Source organism: Fukomys damarensis, unplaced genomic scaffold (genome assembly GCF_012274545.1).
Source record: "Fukomys damarensis isolate Sample0158 unplaced genomic scaffold, DMR_v1.0_HiC HiC_scaffold_19, whole genome shotgun sequence".
In the NCBI taxonomy this organism is placed as follows: Eukaryota; Metazoa; Chordata; class Mammalia; order Rodentia; family Bathyergidae; genus Fukomys; species Fukomys damarensis.
In genome coordinates this window covers 35,689,060-35,709,086 of record NW_022900931.1, presented here as the reverse complement: position 1 = coordinate 35,709,086, position 20,027 = coordinate 35,689,060, and the positions used below count along the sequence as shown (strand labels likewise).

The window sequence follows — 20,027 nt, the reverse complement described above, 5'->3', positions numbered from 1 at the left end:
GGGGAAGGGGCTGGGGAAGGAGAGGAAGGACAGGTGGAGGAAGTGGGAGGGGCGGAGACAGTGCTGCTCCTGCCTGCAGGGTCCAGGCCACGCTGCGCCAAGCCCACGGTGCCAGCCTCTGAGCAGCACAGGTTTGTGCTGGAGCCGCTAGATCAGAACCAGGCCTGGCAGGACCCGGCACCTGTGCTACCCCTGTGCAGACCTCCAGCCCCGGTCTCTGTACTTTATTCTGGTCATAAACAGACCTTTCACCTTGAACACAAATCTTCATGTTACTGAAAACTTGAAAAGGAAGCATAAAATACACCTGCTATAAAATAATACATTTAAAAACAAAGTGGAGAGGACAGGAAACTAGAATGAAATTTTCCAGGGAGAGGGAAGAAAGGGAGAGCGGGTTAAAGGGGATGAAAAATAACCAAACCATGCAGCACACACATGCTGACATCCCACAGTGGACCTCATCTCCTGTACTAGGAATTTGCACCAACTGAAGAAAATAAACAAAGCTTTGCAGAAGACGTCATTCCGACAGACAATTATTCAACTCTTTCGAGATGCCAGACTAAGGTTTAAGGGTAGCTGAGGGGAGCCCGCTCACTCACTGAGGGGAGCTCGATCCTCCAGAGACGGCACCCAGAACCCAGGAGCCGAAACCACAGAGATGTCAGATTTCAGTCTCAGCTCCTCCTTCTTGGCTGCACGGCTTTGTCAACCACAAAGCGGAACCAGTGTGAACACCATCCGGGGTTGCCGTGAGGACTACTAACATGTAACACTTTAAGAGTATTTCCAAAACACAACAAATATTGGGTAACTTCTTTTAAAGTGAACAGGAAACTAAAATGCCCCAATCCAGGTACTCGTGGGTCAGATCTTGCAGGAATGAGGGTTCAGGTGAACACGGGAGGTAAAGAACCACATGCTGAGGACCCAGGTAAAAGGGACTCGTAGGGGGAGGAGGAAGCTATAAACACCAGCCACAACCGTGTGGCCAGGAATGGCGCCGAGGACTGGGGCCGTATCCTCATTTTGTTGTATGCAGGCTTGTTCTTTTCATTCTTATTATATTTTTATGTAACATGACAAGCATTGGCTACCTATCCTACTTTAAGGAAAGAGTCACTGTGCTTTGGGTTGGACATGAACAGTTTTGTTATGTTGTGTGCAAGTACGACTTTATGATTATCTTTTTTAATGAATAAATATGACTTATCTATTGAGCACCTGCCATGTGCGGCTGGCATTGTGTTACCTTGAGTGTCCAACACTTTGGTGAGAGGAGCACAGGCAGAGACTGTCGGGAGGCACTACACAGAAAAGTGAAAGGAATAAAGGACCCAGGACTGCCAGAGTTTGAAGAAATGCTATGTTACACAGGCAGTGTAAGACAGAAGCACTTCAAAAGCATTCAAATAACTCATTATCCATTTTCCTGTCCTGAGTGTTCCAGTTTCAAATTAATTCCTTATGATGAAACACTGGCTATTAATAAAGCCATTTGGCACCAACCAGCTGCTGGAAGGCGGCAGTAAGACTTTGTGGCTCTGAAACATATGGCCTCGTGTCTGTTCACGCCACCTTCAAAGCGCAGGGTCCTTCATAGCTAATCCGAGCCATTCTTCTCCTTAAGGGAAGAGTAATGCACAAATGAATGCATCCCGATCATTCATAATGAGCCAATCAAGCCCACAATCTCTAACATTTATCGAGCATTTACTGCGGTCATGTATGTGCTAAGAACTTTAATGTGCTAACTGATAAGTCTTCAGAACAAGGCCACAAAAATAGGTTCTATCATCATCATCGTTATTCCCGTTTTATGAGGAGGGAAACTTGGAGTTACAGGACTGCGACACCCTAGCTGAGGTTAACCCATGAGTACCTGGAGAAGACAGATCCCACACTCAGCACCACACGGCAGCAAAAGAGCTCCTGTCTACTAAGCACAGAATCCTGAGCACCAGGAGCTTACAGCAGTGCTCAGATCTGCCCGGACGACCCTCCCCTCCACTCCCCTCCCCTTCCCAGCACTGTCTCCTCTGGGTCACCACAGGGAGCAGGGCAGCACACCCGGAGCCGACCTGCACTGAAAGCCAGAGCAGGAAGGAAGCCACCATCCCTCCCGTGGACACACGGGGCCTGAGTCTGTGGATCACTCTCCCCAGGTACAAAGACGGCCATGAAAAAACAAGTAAGGATGAGACAAACTCCAACTGGATAAGACAGGCAAACAAAGGCGGCTTTGGAACGTACATAACTTACTGCATTACTAGGGGACTTGTGCGCGGGAGAGAGAAGGGACAGACTGAAGGAAGTCTGCGTGCGTGTGCCACGTCAGGAACATGCTCTAGATGAAGAGATGCGTCCCGCCGCCTTGATCTATACATTCACTGTACGTCATGAGCTCGGAAGCGTCCCTGTATCGCGTGCTCAGTCCACGTGAAGTAGCAGCTCTTGCACCCATGAGGCGCTCAGGAAGGATGCACAGTTCAGGCTGCCAGGTCAGATCTCGCCATCCCATTTAGGGCGTGCAGGCTCTGTGCCATCGGTGATCCTAAATCCTCAGTCACGCAAGTAATCTGAGAAGACTTCATAAAAGGCCCACCCAAAACTCCAGGCGATGTGGAAGGTGGGGCCCAGGGACTGCAGCTAGGAGCTCTCCAGGGTCATTCCTGTGCGCGCCCACCAGAGAGCGCTGCAGGGCGCCGCTCTAGGACCCTGTCTAGGATCCCGATGCCCAGGAAGTGGGCCGGGCGGTGGCCTGGATTCTGCATTTCTAGCAAGCCACCAGCGATGCCCTGGGGCCCGAGCGGACCACTGCCCACACGGTGGTTTACACTCAGGTGCCTCCTCTCCCTTGCTTCACACCGGGCTCCCAGGCTACACGGGTTTGTGGCTGCTGTGCTGTGCACGCTCAGCCCCTGGATGGGCTCTAAGTATTAGACAATTTCGTAGGACCCTGAGCCAGGTGAGACACAGGTGTAATTATGAAACCAGGACTTTGTACCTCCACATTCATTCATTCTTAGTCACTCCGAAAGGAAAAGAGCTGAGACAGTTCCTCTACTTCTTGCAAACTTCAATTTGGAAAAGTTTAGTTTTTCTGGTTTCAAATAAGGGCAAAATAACCTGCATTTTCTAACATATTACTGAATATTTTATGAAGTATTCTAATGTTTATATTTGCGTGCTTGGGGAATTGTACTACATGTCCATGACTCCCCAAGGAAGTAAGCACATATTTACATTAAATTTTTATTAAAGTCCTATATTTGGAACTAACCCACTGTGACAATTCAAATCCTAATGCAAATCTGTATACAAAACAATATTACCATAACAATCAGGGAAAATAATAATCCACTATTTTACATTTTAAGAAAACCAAATAAATGCTTGGCTGCTTTTTAATTGAGGAGATAAAGCACTTCAACTCTGATAAAACATTTCTAATATTTAAGCACCACTTTTACAACTCTAAAGCCAAGAACTTTACCCCTAATTCTGCCAGTCTGACAACCAAGCAAACAGAATTCAACCTAATAGTGGTTTCCTAGGTAACAAGCAGACAGTGGGCCACTGGGAAAAAAACACAGCATTGCAGCATTTCCAGTAGGCTTAAGAAATGCATTCTAATTGTCCAAATGTCACAAAGACAACAATATTGAAAATCATTTCATTGGAAACGATTCAAAGCAGTATGCCATTTTCATTATGGCAAACGAGGTGTGGAAAAATAGAAAAATTAGATTCCCTTCCTCTGCTCTGAATTAAGTAGGGGTGGTCATCAATCTTACTTGAGTCTATAAAGCATATGTATGTTAGCACGGATTTCTAAGATGCCTCCTTAGTCTTCCCCTGCAAATGCGACCTCTTCCTGACTCAACACTGGAAGCAGAGACTCCCTGGGGACCGCGGACAGCACAGGAGGATGAGCCGGCGGGCGGGCACTGTCCAGCCCACACCTGCCTGCATCTTCTAGCCAGAAACAACTCTGAAGAGGGCTCAGATTTACTCCCTAAAGCCTTTCTGCTTTTGACTTTTAGAGGTACAGAGGGCTGTTTTGTGTAGAAATAATGTGGATAGAGTACATACTATATTCTAAGCCATTTAAAACTTTTTATAGGACCTAGAATTTGACAGTTAACCTTGAAAAAATAGTACTGGAAATGTCCTACCACGTGGCTATTAAAATATTCAAACTTACACTCACTTTTGTAAACAGGATGGCATTGGCTCTTATATCTGTGTCAGGAGCATTTGCCTGGATTAGCAGCAATGTGCTGGACGCCCTCAATCCATAATCGCACACAATACATTGTACAATCCTGTGAAACAGTCTATATTTTCACCCAAAGAAACTTTTCAGTCAAATGCTTAGTCAATTTAAGAATTTAGGTCAAATTGATTCAGCAATTCAGTCAAAACTACCAATTTAGTAGCTGCAGGCAAATATTACTGAAGTGTTTTTCTGATAATCCAGCGCTCTATGATTGGTCCATTAAGGCAATGAATAGAGAAGCGCAGATTCCACGAATGAAAATGTTCCCCATTCTTGTGTTCTAATGTGTGTACCCAACAAAGCAAGATTAACATCTAACTATTCATTGTTCAGAGCCAATCACCCATCCCCGAACTTCCTGAAATCAACACTGGTGCCTCAAGCCCTAGCTTCAGCACTGGGGTGGCCTTGGGTCATCCTGGTAGCATTTCTATGTATTCTGCCTTTTACATACTCAGTGCCTTCTGAAACAAGTATAACGGAAGGCATGGAAGTTATGACTGAACACGCTGACATGCTGCTGAGGACGTGCTTGCTAATTAATTTCAGTTCACTTGTAGTCGATTTGTTTTCCATCTTACCCCACAGCTGGGCTTACTTTCCACAGAAACAAGCTCATTCATACACAACACAAAGGAGGCTCAAATAAAACTTAAATAATATAGCTATTAAAGGAAAAGTGAAAGGAGTGACGCCTAAGGGTCTCACTCACAGGTAGAAGACGGAAATAACATGACAGCTGCAGGAGCCTGACAGGCCATGTGCTCAGCCAGGAAGGTGAATACGGAGGACGTCTGAGAGGAGCCCTCTTTTGATCCCAGGTCCCACTGACTGCCAGGAAGCAAACGCAATGCTCTGAGGAGTCTAAAGAATACCTGATGGGCCATTCAGGCATGGAGAAAATTTCCTTTTCATAGTTCTCAACTCCAACTGACATTTTCTTTTTTTTTTCGCGATTCTTTTTTAATTTCTAATTACTGTTTTCGTTATTTCAGATATGAACGTCTATCAAACCAGAGCACATATATACACTGGGCCTACACAGCTCCACCTGTACAGCTGCACAAACGACAGTCGGCTTTGAGTCCGGGATGGACGGGTGCAGGACTTACTCCACCAAGGCCACAGCACCCTGCTCAAAAAATTGGCAGTGAAGAAGCTGATTAGTATTAATTTATTCCAAGCAAGCATCTTCCAATTATGCATCGCACAATTCACAAAAGACTGGGAACTGAACACTGCTCTTATTTTATGAGGAAAAAACTCTCAAAACTCAGATTTTTGAAATGTCAAATTTTAAAAGCTTACATATGCGCTAAGGCCACACCGGGTAAAAGCCACGCTGACCCCAGAGGAGCTCATCGGGGAGACTCACAGCCTGTTTGGACATACTGTGCCACACGCTTTGTTTGTTTCACTTCCATCTCTAAGAGGAGCAAACAAACCCCTACTGGAACTGTGCAACGGTCTTCCACACCTTCAGAGATTAACTGTAACAGTCATTAAGACCAAGGCAGTGACTGGACAAACGGCTCCATGTCAAAACACAGCTACTGAGCTGAGCATTAAAAGGCACACTAAGTATTTCGATATGACGGTGAAGTCATCACGAAAGAGCAAAGGCGGGAAAGAGCCCTGCTTTCCGCTTGCCAGGGTGACATCTGAGCCAGGTGGGGGACGGATAGACTGGCACAAGCAGGGTGCACCGTCCCAACTCCAAAACACACACAGGGACAGCATGAAGAACGATGTGACGCTAGAAAAGCCAGGGTGGAAGAGTGGAACAGATAAGCCTTGGACGTAATCGCGGTCGAATCTGTTGGGACAGCTCCCAGCCTTCCCCACTCAGTCCAGGCAGCGGCTCCACCCACCTTAACCGTTTTCCCTGGCTTTCTCGAAAGCGCTCCAGGCACCTTGCAGCAGGAATTAGCCGTGACAACCAACTGTGCAATGTCTTTCAGCCACTCAAGAGTCTTCCCCATGTGACATAAGGGATTTCTAGACCAGCTCGTACCATTGCATGAGAGCAGTTATTACATCTTCGGGAATTTCTGTGGTTCATCGCTACATGAAGTCATTATTAGATAATATTAACATAGATGCTAAAAGATCTTCACTTTCGAGTTATTGTGTTTTATCACGGTGCACACTGCCAGCGCTTGTATCTTCATGGTGGAAATGCCATAACAAGGGCAGGCAATCCCTTTCCAACTCTGCCTTCTGTGACCTCTCCTTGGTTCCTCAAGCTGAACAGTTTACACCACAAAAATGTCCAAACGCTATAAGCCGGGTCGTTATGGACTCGACAGCTGGCTGAGACATAGTCCCCAGCCACCAGTGGATCCACAAAACCCAGGCAAATTTCCTATCTTCCTAGAGTCACCAACAACCCAAGCACCAGCAGGTGATGGAGCCAGTTTATCAGACAAACTTGACCTGAGAGTGGCCTCAGGAGTAAGTGGAGACCAGCCAGGGAGACAAAGAGGAACAGAGGAACAGAGAAACGCCGTCACCCAGCAGGAAGACAGGTGTGAAGCGGGAGCAGGCTGAGAAGGACCAGGGTACCAGGACAGCAGGAAGGGCTAAGGCTGAAAGACAGCCCCAAGGTCATTCTTACACACACTAACAAAGCACTCTCCTCTTCACGCACTGGGAGGCTGCTGCACGTTTTTAAGCAATGGGCTATTTTAAAAGTAATATGAATTATTAATGATCACTCTTAAACAAACGGGAGAAATGGGCCGAAGGGTTGCCCGTGAGAGGATACAGAAGAACTGACCAGAAGGCTTGCCTGGGACTGGAAACTTTCCAGATAAAACCACACTCTTTGGGGGAATGCGTGTATATGTGTGCGTGCGTGCGCACACGTGCACTGGTTTACCCGATGGAGCTATACCTCCAGCCCAGCAAACCCTTTTTGAGTGTGCACACACAATACAGCATTCTATTTACTCATCATTGGAATGTTACTAAACATATGAAAGGTCTGGGAAATTTTAAAATTTCGAGATAAGAGACTTAGTCAAGGTTTGCACTGCACCTCAGAGACCACTGAGGACGGTAGCCTCAGGGGCTAAGATACAGGATGTACAGTCAACGGGAGCGGGCCAGTACCGCCTGGATGTAGAGCCACATAAATTCTCGGGGAAGAGGATACTGCGAGAACCTCTTTAGGCCTCTGCAATCCTGGCTGTGACCAAATTCCCTCATGCTCTGCCAACTAATGGCCTCACAATAGTCTGGCACAATTTTCTGGCATTCGGTTTCGCCAGGGGCAAATCTAAAATGTTACACTCATTACATGAAAGGCCATTTCTTCTTCACTATTTAAAGGAAAAATAAAATCCTCAGAGTAAGTGCAGGGGCACCATATCCTGGCGCTTGACTGGAGCCAAGCAGATGAGACCAGCAATGCCCCTGGGCACACAGGGTCCGTGTCTGCGATACACCAGGCTCACAGTCACCGGGCCTCTACCAGAGCACAGGTGAAGGAAACCTGGAATGGACACCGAGAACCACAAGGAAGGTTCTCCTCTCAGACTTCCCAGAGTAGCTTCAGGACACAAACGTTGGACTGAAAACCGAAGCAAGAGCCAAGGATGCTCTTGATTTCAAATTACTTCTTGGTTTCTCTAAAATAAAATGCAGACAATGGCCCCTGACTCTCCTCCCCTTTTAAGAGACGAGGCGCACTGGGGGAACAAGGACTCCGGGTACTCAGCAGAAAGCCCGGGAGACAGAAGAATCCACCGCATGGGCGGAAGTGACGGCGAGAAGTCCCACGTCCGCACATGCGCAGCTGCAAGAGCGGCGGCAAGAACGCCACCCAGTGCCTCCACAGGGCTTTTTAACAAAGGGGAAGAAGAAAAAGTGAAAAATAAACTGGAGGAATGCAGACTTATATATTCAACATCCTCTTTGAAAAATGGTAAAGAGATGAAATTAAGCATTTGGCCTATCCTGTACAAACTGTACCACAGAGTAACAGAAGACATGACAAGGAAAAGTTGCTCTCTGTAGAAATATTCTAGACATTCACCAAAGACATGAGAATAACAGCATGCAGCCAATACAATGACATAATGGATCCAGGCAGTATTTATCAATGGCTGCTCACAGTGATCAACAGCTACACTTTACGTCTCTCCTGACGGAATCATACAGCACTACTTCAAGACACTGCTGCTGAAAATTCAAATCAGAATCCTATCAAGACTCTGCATCGGAGTTTCAGTCCACAAGAAGCACAGAGCGGAGCAGGGTTGGGTGTAGTGCAGGGGCAGAGCACGAGGCCCTGGGTTCAATGCCCAGCACCCAAAAGAACAAACAACACAGGAGACAGTGCATGCAGATTCAGCAAAATCCAGACAAAAAAAACTATGATGAAAAAATACCCCATTTCAATGAAAAAATTTTAAAAAATAAAAACACATGCATCTGCGCCAAGGGGAGAGTGGAGGAGAAGTAAGAAACTACAAAACAAAATAGGTGTCAGAGCTTTATCAACAATTACGACGTGTACATTTTGCTTGGATTTTGATTTAAACAAGACAAATATAAAACCACACTGACAAGCAATTAGAGTCATTTTAATGATACTATTACGTGGCATTAAGAAAGTACTGTTTTGTTAAACAGCATTGGCTTATATAAAAAATTTATCTCAGCCGGGCGTGGAGGCGCACGCCTGTAATCCCAGCACTTTGGAGGCTGAGGCAGGAGGATCTCTGAGAGTTCGAGACCAGCCTGGGCTACATAGTGAATTCCAGGTCAGTCTCAACTACATAGTGAGACCTTGTCTCAAAAAACAAACAAAAAATCTTTTAATATAAATTAAAACATTTTGAGAAGAAATGACACAAGGTTTAGAATTGGCTTCAAAACAATCTTGTGTGGAGAAGCCTGTGTCAGCATGAAAGGAGCTCGACCACAAGCTGATGACTTAAAACTGACAGGCATAGGGGGTTACAGTTTACATCTAAAATGTCTTCCCAGGGCCTCGTACACCTCAGATGGAGCTCTGGAGAGGTGACTGGATCACAGGTGTGTGACAATCATCTGTGGAGTAGTCCACTGACACAGCGGGGTGTGATGTTGGAAGGAGAAGCCAGGTAGGGAGAGCTGGGTCACAGTAGGTATAGCCCAGAGAGACACAGACCCCTTCCCTTGACTGCTCGCTGCTTCTGCCTGACGTGCCATAGACTGTTTCCCCTCTTCCAGGTCGCCCTGCCTTGGAGCCAGCTGACTGTGGACCGAAACCTCTCCTCCTTTAGCTTGTGGGTGTCGCATATTTTTAAAGTTTCAGCGATGAGAAAGTAACTAAAACACAGGATTTCGGTGTTCTTAGTTTGGGGTGTACATTTTTCAATTATGAAAGAATAGGGATGGGGATGTAGCGCAGAGGTAGAACACTTGCCTAGCTCTGAGGTTCTGGATTCGATATCAGAACCATTAAAAAAAAAAAGACAAATGAGCCAGTAATTAGACAGCTATGAAGATAAATGAAAAATACGCAATATAATATGGAAGAATAGCTGTTTGTCAGATAGGGCTGGGCTTTTAAAGGCAAGCTATCTAAAGTCATATATTCATGATAATGACTTCTACAGTATTTTCTGTTCTGCTGTGCTGACTATATACAAAGCTCATTCAGAAGCAGTCTGGTTTTACTGAAAGCCTTGCTAAATCCAGCCCCCTGAAGCACTGCTTCTCACAAGTTAAATGAGTCAGATGTAACATGAAATTTTTCAACATAATTAGTATATCCAGAAGTAACCCAAATCATATTTACTTAGGTGCACTTTGACTTTGAAAAGTAACACACTACTGTACTCTTATTTCTTACATGTTTAAGAAAGATTAAGCACATCTGATCATAACCAAGTTACAACTGTAACTTAATTGTAACTTGAGTGTAATCAGCCACAGTTCACCCACACAACTTAGTATTTATTTTTTAAAATAAGTCAAAGGGCCACAAAGCAATATAAAGCAACAGTGAAGAAATGTCAAAAACTTACACTATTTTGATGTCCTTAGAGTATATTACTAAAAATTACTCAAAAAGATATTTATCGATGAGATTATTAAATATGTTGGAAGAAAGAACAAAAACAATTCGTAATGTGAGCAGCATGAAAACTAGAAAGAAGAAGCTCAAAACCAAAAGGAACAGACAGCGAATTATGAAAAGCAGGCAGATGTAGACAGACTTCACTATGGATTAGTGTCATCTGACCAGTAACTCCCCTGAGAGTCTCTCCAGGAGAAAAGGTGCATATGTGATATGTACTTCAAGGACAGAATTTGCCAGGATTTCAAAAATCTAGAGAATATGTGTTTAGGGCCATTCACCGCATTTTTTAAAAACCTGTCCCCTGAGATTTTTGAACACTATTTTCATATCATATATGTCATTCACATTATTCTTCATCCTTGCTATGGATATTTAAAGTAAAAAGGCCTGTATGGATACTTGGCTTTCAACCAGTTAACTCTAAGGAAGGATCGTGGTCTACAACAGGTTAATTCCCGAAAATAAAGTAGTCACTCAACTTATTTAGTTCAAAATTACTTGTATTTATTTTTTCTTTCATTAAAGTTGAGAAGAGATAACAAACACAACTATGAACTAATAGTTAAATTGAACTACTCCTCTGAAGTGAGAAAGCGTGTACTAAGATCTCGACAAACACACAGTGATTTACTAAGCCTTGATAATCAAAGAAGGAGGAAGATGGATGACTAACTGTAAAGACAAATAGGTCATTTTACATGTGCTTTGAGCACATATATTTGAAAGTATGGATCTGAGTTTTCTTCACTAACAGCACATTTCACCAGACCCTAATCAAGCATCTGTGACCGAAGATAGAGATGTGAAGTTATTTGTGAGTCGTTTGGAGAATGTATAAACAATGGGAAACTGTGTCCACCAAAAAATACTATAACCACTTCTGCAGTGCAAACAACACTGCTATTAAAGGGATTTGATAAAGGTAGTCAAATATCCAGGTGCAGCTCTGAGCCTGGACCTGCGGATGCTTGATATTCACTAAGTGGGGTCTCGAACCTGAGCATAAATGAGCACACTAATCAGCCTTCTCCTCAGCACGGACCAAAACCCTTTATGCACATACCCTTGAGGGCACGGCCAGTTTCACAGGCTGAGAGCAAAGCAGAGATACTTTTGAAATGCTGGCACACGGAGATGATGAAGGCACAATGCTTGCTTTTGTTGAAACATGGTCTTATAAGCATATTATCCAAGGTAACTTCAACTTCTGGGCTTGAGCTGTCCTTCTGCCTCAGCCTCCCAAGTGTACACATGTGTACAACCGCACCTGGTGTGATTCTTGCACAAAAAGTTACATGCTAAATAAAGCAAAATAGAGGACAAGGAAGGGCTCTCTGCCTAGGAGAAACTAATTCTTTAAAAGAATGGTGAATACTCAAAAACCCACTACTTCTCAATCAAAAGAAGTTGGCATAGTACAGAAAGGCTTTTCAACACCTGTGCTCACAAAGCCTTGTCTTTTGACAATCTTTGGTCTTCAGGCTGGCCTTGAACTCACTGTGTACCTCAGGCTGGCCTTGAACTTGAGGTGATACTCCTGCCTCAGCCTCATAACCTCCAGGATTACAGGGGTATGGCACCACACCTGGCTCTTTGGTCATTTTTAAAGCCATGCTCAAAACAGAATTATTATAGAAATGTGAAACACTTCAAGAACGGCAACTGATACAGGGGCTCCTGAATGGAAAGTGCATCCAATACTCAGCTAATACAGGTTCCTAAATGAAAGCTACGAACTTAACAGTAACACGAGTTACATTTCAACACAGAAACAGGAAAAGGTAAGTTCCTTACTTAGATCCTTTCTACAAAAACTTTCAAAACTTACGAGATGAGTAAAATAACCCAGCAGGAAGGAAGAGGTAAGGTGTGCTCAGTATCCACTTCCGGACATGGTGTTTCTAATCCAGGTTTTGCACAGCACACGAGTCTAAGTAGGCAAGAAGCTACAAACATCAACTAATTCGTGACCATGGATTATTTCTACCAAGGGAACACAATTATACACTAAGGGTCAGAGTTTTGTTTTTACAAATACTGCTCCACACACCCAAATAAAAGCAAGGAAATACGAAGTGGTCTGCCCAGCAGGGCTCACTGCCTTCTTTCCTGGTGTTGGGAGATGTAGCCCATGAATGTCACTGCTGGGTCAAATGCTCACCCTCGTACCCAGAGTCACACGATCAGAGAACACCGTCCCGTGTTCAGTGGTACATGGGCCACTCGGTTCACAAACTGAATCCTCTGCACCATTCTGGTCACAAACCGAATGGCACAAGAACCGAATCAAATTCAACAGTTACGTTCAATGTTGACCTTATGAGATATCTGATTCGATGCCCATCTGACTTGGTTTGCAACCAGAATCATAGAAAGAATTAAGTTTGTGAACCGAGGCAGTCCTGTACATCAGGGCTGGGTGCAGCTCTGTGATGGATCCCTTCCCTAAGGTGGGCTCCTTCCTCAGCATCACACAAAAATCGAGTAACAACGATGGAAGTGCTCATCTTTTTCTGCAATACTGGAAGGTATTAGAATGTCTGTGCCAGCGTGGTTGCTGCCCAGCCCAGCCCAGCCCAGCCCTGCAGTTCAGCCCTCCACAGACTTGCTCAGCTATAGCCAGCTATGATCCCAAAACATGAACTGGAAAGTTCCAGAAGTAAACAGCGAATGATGTGTAAACTGCCACCGGGGGTGACACGAGACTATCCTGTGCCAACCACTCCAATCCACCTGGACAAGAGCAGTCCCTCTGTCCACGCTGGATCTGCTCCTCCCTCAGTCCCTTTCAGGCCAGCCTGCTCATCTGCAGTGCCAGCAGCGTGCATGTCTCCAAGTCACCCTGATTTTAAGAATGAATGGCCTCAGGGCGGAGGATTTAGCTCAGTGGTTCCACCACCTGCCTCGCAAGCACAAGGACCTGAGTTCGATCCCCGGTACCAAAAAAAAAAAAATGAATGGCCTCAAAGCACTAGGGCAGGGAGGCTGGTGATTTGGGTCTGCCACGGAGAAGCCAGAAAATGCTTCCTGAGAATCATCTCACACAGGAATGGCAAGACCAGTGCAGTACGAGATTCAGAGTCAGAAAGAACACCGTGCTCACTCAAGTTACTGCAGTGCTGTTTTACTTCTTCTTCACCCAGCACTGGTTACTGCTGCTCACCTCTCACTGCGCCTGGTTTATAAGTGAGCTGCATCGTGGGGATGTATTTTTAGGTTTGTGCCATCTCATACATAGATGAGATCACAACGAACACACACAGAAATACATCCAAATGAGACAGACGCTTATGTGTTACTTCTGATGAAGCTAATTCCCGATTTTGAAGAGGAGGGCCAGGGGGTGACTCCCTGCCGCAGCAAGGTCAGATGGTGGCTCCCAAGTCTCCTGTCCACCTGGCTTCCTCACCTCCTCCTCAGCAGCTGGACCTCCCCAGCCTTACCACGTCCAAGACCCACACTCAGAACTCAATTCCACTTGGATCCGATCTCTGATTCCTGATGCACCGAGGACCTTGGTCTCTACCTCTGCTCCTGACCTTCCCACTCTGGTCATAAAAGAAGGGCTATCACAACAAAAAGTTAGAGTAGACTTGCACAGAACTTCAGCAAACTGATCACCAGCTGGTTTTTATTCTAAGTCATAAATCTTTAAGCCATAACATCTCTGCCAAGCAATGGGATATTCTTTTCCAATTCATTAACACAAATTCTATATTTAAAATAAATACTCCTCGAGCTGATTTAAATAACAAATTAACCAATGGATCAGCCCTGGCCCAAACTGACACTTTAATTAAAAGTGATGATAGGTTACATAACCAGCCCTACTCTGAAATGCCCTCCAGTCACCACTTTTTCCACAGAGCCGCTGGTCCGAGGCTTCCCTGTGATTTTCCATCTCTCAACATGAAAATTATCTTTAAAAATGACTTTTTCTGCAGCTCTATGCTATTTCTATGACCCTACCACACACAGCGTCACTGAACACCAGCCGCACATGTCCATGTATGCACCAACATGTGTGCACACGTACACACCACATGTATGTAACACTGAGTCACACCAGGGCACTACCGCAGACTGAAAGACACCCCGCGCAGTGTGGCAGCCAGAGCTCTGGGGGCTGCTGTGTGCACCTTTCAAAACAAGCGACCAGCTGCCACGTGCCCAGGACCGGAAATGTCGGGCAAGGGAAACGCTGTAGCTCGAAGAGTGAGCGCGGACAAACACACAGTGTGACTGCAAGTTCCGAGATGAAGAGGGAAAACTGTCACTGAGGTAATGAGACACCACGCTCCTCGAGACCGCTTGTGAAAACCCTAGATTTGATTTCAGCTCAGGTGTTTCCAAAAGTCAGGAAGGGGAGGATTCCAGAGGAAGCATGACATGGAAGACGCGCGAAGACTGCACTGTAAAGAGCTGTTTCCGGGGAGGGCCGTGGCCAGCATTTCCAAAGCAGTGCGCAAGTGCACCTCTGAAATCACAGACCACATGGAGTTTTCAGGAAGATTATTCGCTAGGGAGAAAAAATGACTTGCTGAGACAAAGGCAGCAAAATGACAGAAACAAATTACTAGATCCGAGCATGGTGGCACCACTGTAGTCCCAGCACTTGTGAGGCTGAGGCGGGAAGATCGCTGTGAGTTCTATACACAGCAAGAACCTGCCTCAAAAAGAAAAAAAAACTTACAATATACACAATTTGAGTAAATACAAAATAGCCTAATAGATTAAATTTAGAGGTCTTTTCCCCCTTCAATGTAGCCCTCACAGAGACTACTAGTTTCCAGTCTGCGGAAGTCAGAGGAGGAGGCCACCTAAGGCATCTTTACCACACCTTGCTGCCTCTCTGTCTCCTCTCATCAGGGCTGGAACAACAGTTCTGAAGCAGGAGGCACATCTCCAGCCAGGTACCGGCGCCAGGCCGGGGCAAACAGAACCAGGAGCACAGAGCCATTCCTGACATTAAAAGCAATGAAAATAAATAAGCAGATATACTTTCAAGAAGTAAACAAGAGATCTACAGCAAGTACAGCAGGAAGAGAAGAAAGGATTTTATCTGCCAGGCTTTTGTGCTGACAAAATCATCCACAGTAGGAGTCTCCCTGTGATACATACTAATAGGAAAAGGAACCGGAACGCTCAGATGGAGCAAAAGACGAAAACAGAAAAGAAAACCTGGCTCCTTGACCACTGTACAACCACGGAGAAACAAACATTTTTATTTAATTATTTTTCTAGGTAATGTACTTTGTGTGGCCCATTTGTAGACAGGCTTTCTTGCTTTGATTTAAATTACACTTTCAGGGGCCAGGGATTTAGCTCAGTGGTTCTGCCACCTGCCTCGCAAGTGCAAGGTCCTGATTTCTATCCCTGGTACCAAAAAAGTTCAAATTAACACTTTCAGAAGTCACACCTACATGGCTGTCACAAGCTGGCAGGTACACACCACTGTTCCTGGGCGAGACGCACGGATCACGCCCCCGGCCGTATCAGGTGTTTCCATGGAAAGGCAAGAGCGCGAGGCAGGACCTGGAGGTGAGTAAGCCTAGTGCTCCAGGCCTAAGCAAATCAGGAGGAGAAGCTGCTGACCAAGGCAGTGTGGGCGATCTTTTGGGCACAATGAGTGAATGCATAAAACTGTCCTCACCTAGGGAGAGGCGTGAGGAATGAAATGGGATAAACTAAAATTTATTTTAAAAACCCAACAAACAGAACTATTCTCGCCTATGATTTCAGCAGGTCTGGAATGAAGAAGGGTCCGATTCCAGAACATCCGGTGACACCTCTGGCTGATCCCGCCTCCGGGGCTGCACGTATCGAAGGTGTAGAGCCACTTGGTGCAGCAAACCCCACAGGCAACTCTGCAGGTAAGTCCGGGGCACCTTGTCACCTACAGGTCACTGTCTGCACCTTACTCAATGGGGCAGAAAAGCTCTAGAACACAATACTCCTAGCGGCAACTGACTGTGTTACTACAAGTGTAAAATACCTTTTATGTATTTGCGAATTTTTCATTTAAATGCTTTGGGTTTGGGAGTGTGGCACGGGAAAGGCTTCATGAACGCTGAGTCCCTGGGTTCGAACCCTGGCATTGTGGCGGAGGGGGGGGTCACATAGACATAATTAAGTGCCCAAATGTTATTCTATATAAAGATAACTTGGATGCCAGGTAGAAACACAAAGATGCCTGGTCTTCAAAGTCAGTTATTTCAAAATGCCACAAATAAAGCAATAGCGGAATCTTGAGTTGTACACAATAAGCGTTTGCAGCTTTTTGGCAAACTTATGAAGTTCTTTTCCATGTGTCCTTCAAGCAGTACAACATCCTGGTGGCCTTGGTGAGGAAAAGGTGGTCACAGGTTTAAACCTTCACATGCTCAATGGGAGGAGGAGAGGATCTCCAGACCGAGTAACATAAATGACACAGGACACTGGAAAGCCTATGCGTTACTTCGGAGTAATCCCAACGGCAAGACCACGGGTGAAATGCCGCAGCCCAGCCAGGCAAGAGAGTGCTTCTGCTTTACGGGTGTGTTTTAGGGCCTGGTATGACGTGTGTTCTGATGCGCAGAAGAAATACATCTTGTTAATTTTTTTCAGGTGAAACACGTGAAAAGGCAAGTTTAAAAATAATTTTACAAACTAAACCACCATATGTTGATTGCTGGCTACTTAATTGGCAATGAAAAGATAAAATATCCCTCTTTGTGACAGCAATGATCGGAGAGGGTTGCTTGTGGTTTCAATGTAGTCCTTTGGAACAAACTTGGTTCACAGGCATCTTGCCTGCCACAGAACTGCCGCCACCTAACAGACAGCTGTCTTATCTGCCAAATTGCTCATTAGGTTTGGCAATTTCCACCTGCGTCTCCAGTCCCTATTCCAGTAGGGAATAAACATCAGTCTGCTTTCCCATCTTCCCCTGTAAGTTCCTAACACCCCTCTGAGCACACAGTATCCTACGCACACTCACCTTGTGTCTATACCAGTATTTTTAAAATGTCGGATGAGCTTCCAGCTTTGGAAGTGAGCTTGGCTTCAATAGAGCAAAAATATGAGAGACTGTGCAAAGTAAGCTCTGTATTATGTTACCAAGAGGGCTGACCAATCATTTATTTGATTTTTTTAACTAAAAAAAAAAAGAAGAAGCAGAAGAAAAGAACACGTAAACTAATTGAATTTATTTTTTCAGGTGCTCATTTTGGGGAGTATTCAAAGTGGGGCACAGGTGACAAGAACGCAGAGGATTCCTCTTCTCATTGGATCTGACCCATCCAACCTTTGTACAGGTCTGAAAGGAAAGCGCTCCAATCTATAAATAAACAATGGAGGTAACATGGCAACCAGAACAAAGAGGAACTCAGAGCACTACTCAGCTCCTGCCTTTGCCTGATTCCACAGAGCCCTGCCAATGAGCACCGGGACACTCAGAGTGGGGGTGGGGAGAGGAAGGGGGGAGGAGAATCTGACCCATCCAACCTTTGTACAGGTCTGAAAGGAAAGCGCTCCAATCTATAAATAAACAATGGAGGTAACATGGCAACCAGAACAAAGAGGAACTCAGAGCACTACTCAGCTCCTGCCTTTGCCTGATTCCACAGAGCCCTGCCAATGAGCACCGGGACACTCAGAGTGGGGGTGGGGAGAGGAAGGGGGGAGGAGAGAAATACTGTTTTTCATTTTGCAGAAGTAAAATATTCACCACCAACCCTGCAATTAGCTAGAAAATTACAATAATTACAGCAATTTTGTATCCCATCTCCAATCCAATTAATAGATATATGACCTTGTCAACATGTAATAATCAGATTGCATCTACAACTGGATGGGTTTTATCCTCTGAACAGAACCTGCACAGTAAGAAGGTAATTATTTGAAAGACTGAGAATACCATTTGTATGCCATGCTCCACTTCACAACTTAAAAGGAAATACAATAGGAAGGTTTCTATTTTCAATATATATTTAAATCAGATCAAAAAATAATGTCCTAATACCAGTTAATGTTAAGAGAACAGTCTCTTCAGCCAAGATCCCACTTTTTCTAGAAGATGAAATCTACCCGTATATTTGTAAGAAAAAAATTAAGAGATCAAAACGGGGAAAGTTATATTAGCCACATGATGCAATCCCTTCTATCACACTGATATCTAAGTTCTAAAAGTTAGTTAGTGAGATCTTACACAGTAAACGCCTTTGGGAAAAGTTTCTAAATAGTGGATAAAAATTAACATAGCTTTGAAAAGGTTAAAATTGTTAAAAGTAGTAAAAGCTGCTAAAATGAAATGTAATAAATCGGAGACTTTGCCAACATTTTTATAGCACTACTATTTCCAGAAACTTTATCATTGATAGGGCATATGGCATTTCCAAAGAAACCTGAATCTCCACCCCATGCTCTGCAGAAGATATTAAAAAATTAGAATGGTGGGACGAACGGGAATCCTGCCACATTTCTGAACCCAGACTGCCTAGCTCCAAATGTCTGACTTTCATTACAAAACAAATGCTTGAGAATTTAGAAAGACACAGATCCCCGAGTACAGCAGCTCGCCCAGGTGACTCAGGTTGCGCAGGTGCTGTCTGTGCTGGGAGCAGCAGGCCTGGACTTGGTTCTGATATCGCAGGGTTAAATGCGCATCACAAGGGCCCTGTACACCTACCTGGGAAGGGGCTGAACGCAAAGGACCCAGTGCAAGCAGCTTCTGCTTCCCCTGTCTCCTTCTCCCCACTGTCAGCGCCGTGGGCTCTGCCCAGAGCCCACATGCTCAGGGTCCACAAGGTTTCCACTGCTATTAAAATTGGAAGAAACAAGTGAAGTATAAAATCAAAAGAAATGTTTTCATTTTCTCACACATTCCAACAGAAAAGGATCCATTTAGGGCCCATGCAAATCTATTAAGTTTGGCATAAAGCAGAAAAGATACTGAAATACAGCATTTAAAAGTATATCAAACATACTTTTCCTTCTGGCTTCATTAAAGTAGGAGACACCTATGAAAGTCAAAGTGCCTAGGGACCAAGAAAACCATGAAGCTCTGAACAGCTCTTACCCTACGCACATTTAAAATTTAAAACAACCAAGGAGACATCGCCCATCCTGCCTCTTAAAATTAATGCACTGTTTACCTACACATAAAAACTTCCAGAGCAATAAGGACATTTTGCTACAATGACCTGGAAAATGAGAATGTGAGCAGCCAATCCTTTCACCGACCAACTAGCTTCTAAGTTCATTCCTTGTAGCAAAAAGAAAGGACACTAAGTCACCCATGCGCCCTCTGATGTATCAGCTCCAAGTTGCTGAAGAAGGGCCCCTCACTGCTAGAAGCATGGGGTGACACTGCTGTGACCAATCTCCGTCTACCACAAACATTTTCACCCTGCTTGCCATTTGGGAAATGCCAGCCAAAGCCCAAGGAGTCACGCAGCACCCTATTTACAGGGGACAAGGCAGCTTCCCACCCACAGCTTTTCTTTCACCCTCGAGCCCTCTCTTCTGACCACAGCGATGGACGTGGGCTCCCGTGGGCAGCGGGCTCCTGACAAATAGCTACGTCAGGGTCTCACGCGGGTAGTCTTCATCTATTTCCACTCTAAGAAAGCAAAATGTACGATGTACTTGTATAGTGATGGCATTTTCATCAATTATATACTAATG

At 45.0% G+C, this 20,027-nt stretch overlaps 1 protein-coding gene and 1 long non-coding RNA gene across 2 annotated transcripts in view; both read right to left on the bottom strand.

Annotated features, from left to right (window-relative positions):
* Positions 1–20,027, bottom strand: part of Pard3 (par-3 family cell polarity regulator) — a 558,608-nt gene that overhangs the window by 343,483 nt on the left and 195,098 nt on the right.
* On the bottom strand, positions 17,839–19,625 carry LOC117286845. The gene is made up of 3 exons (XR_004517957.1): positions 19,544–19,625; positions 19,030–19,158; positions 17,839–17,879 (listed from the first exon to the last, which is right to left on the bottom strand). It is a non-coding gene; the product is annotated as an uncharacterized LOC117286845 (long non-coding RNA).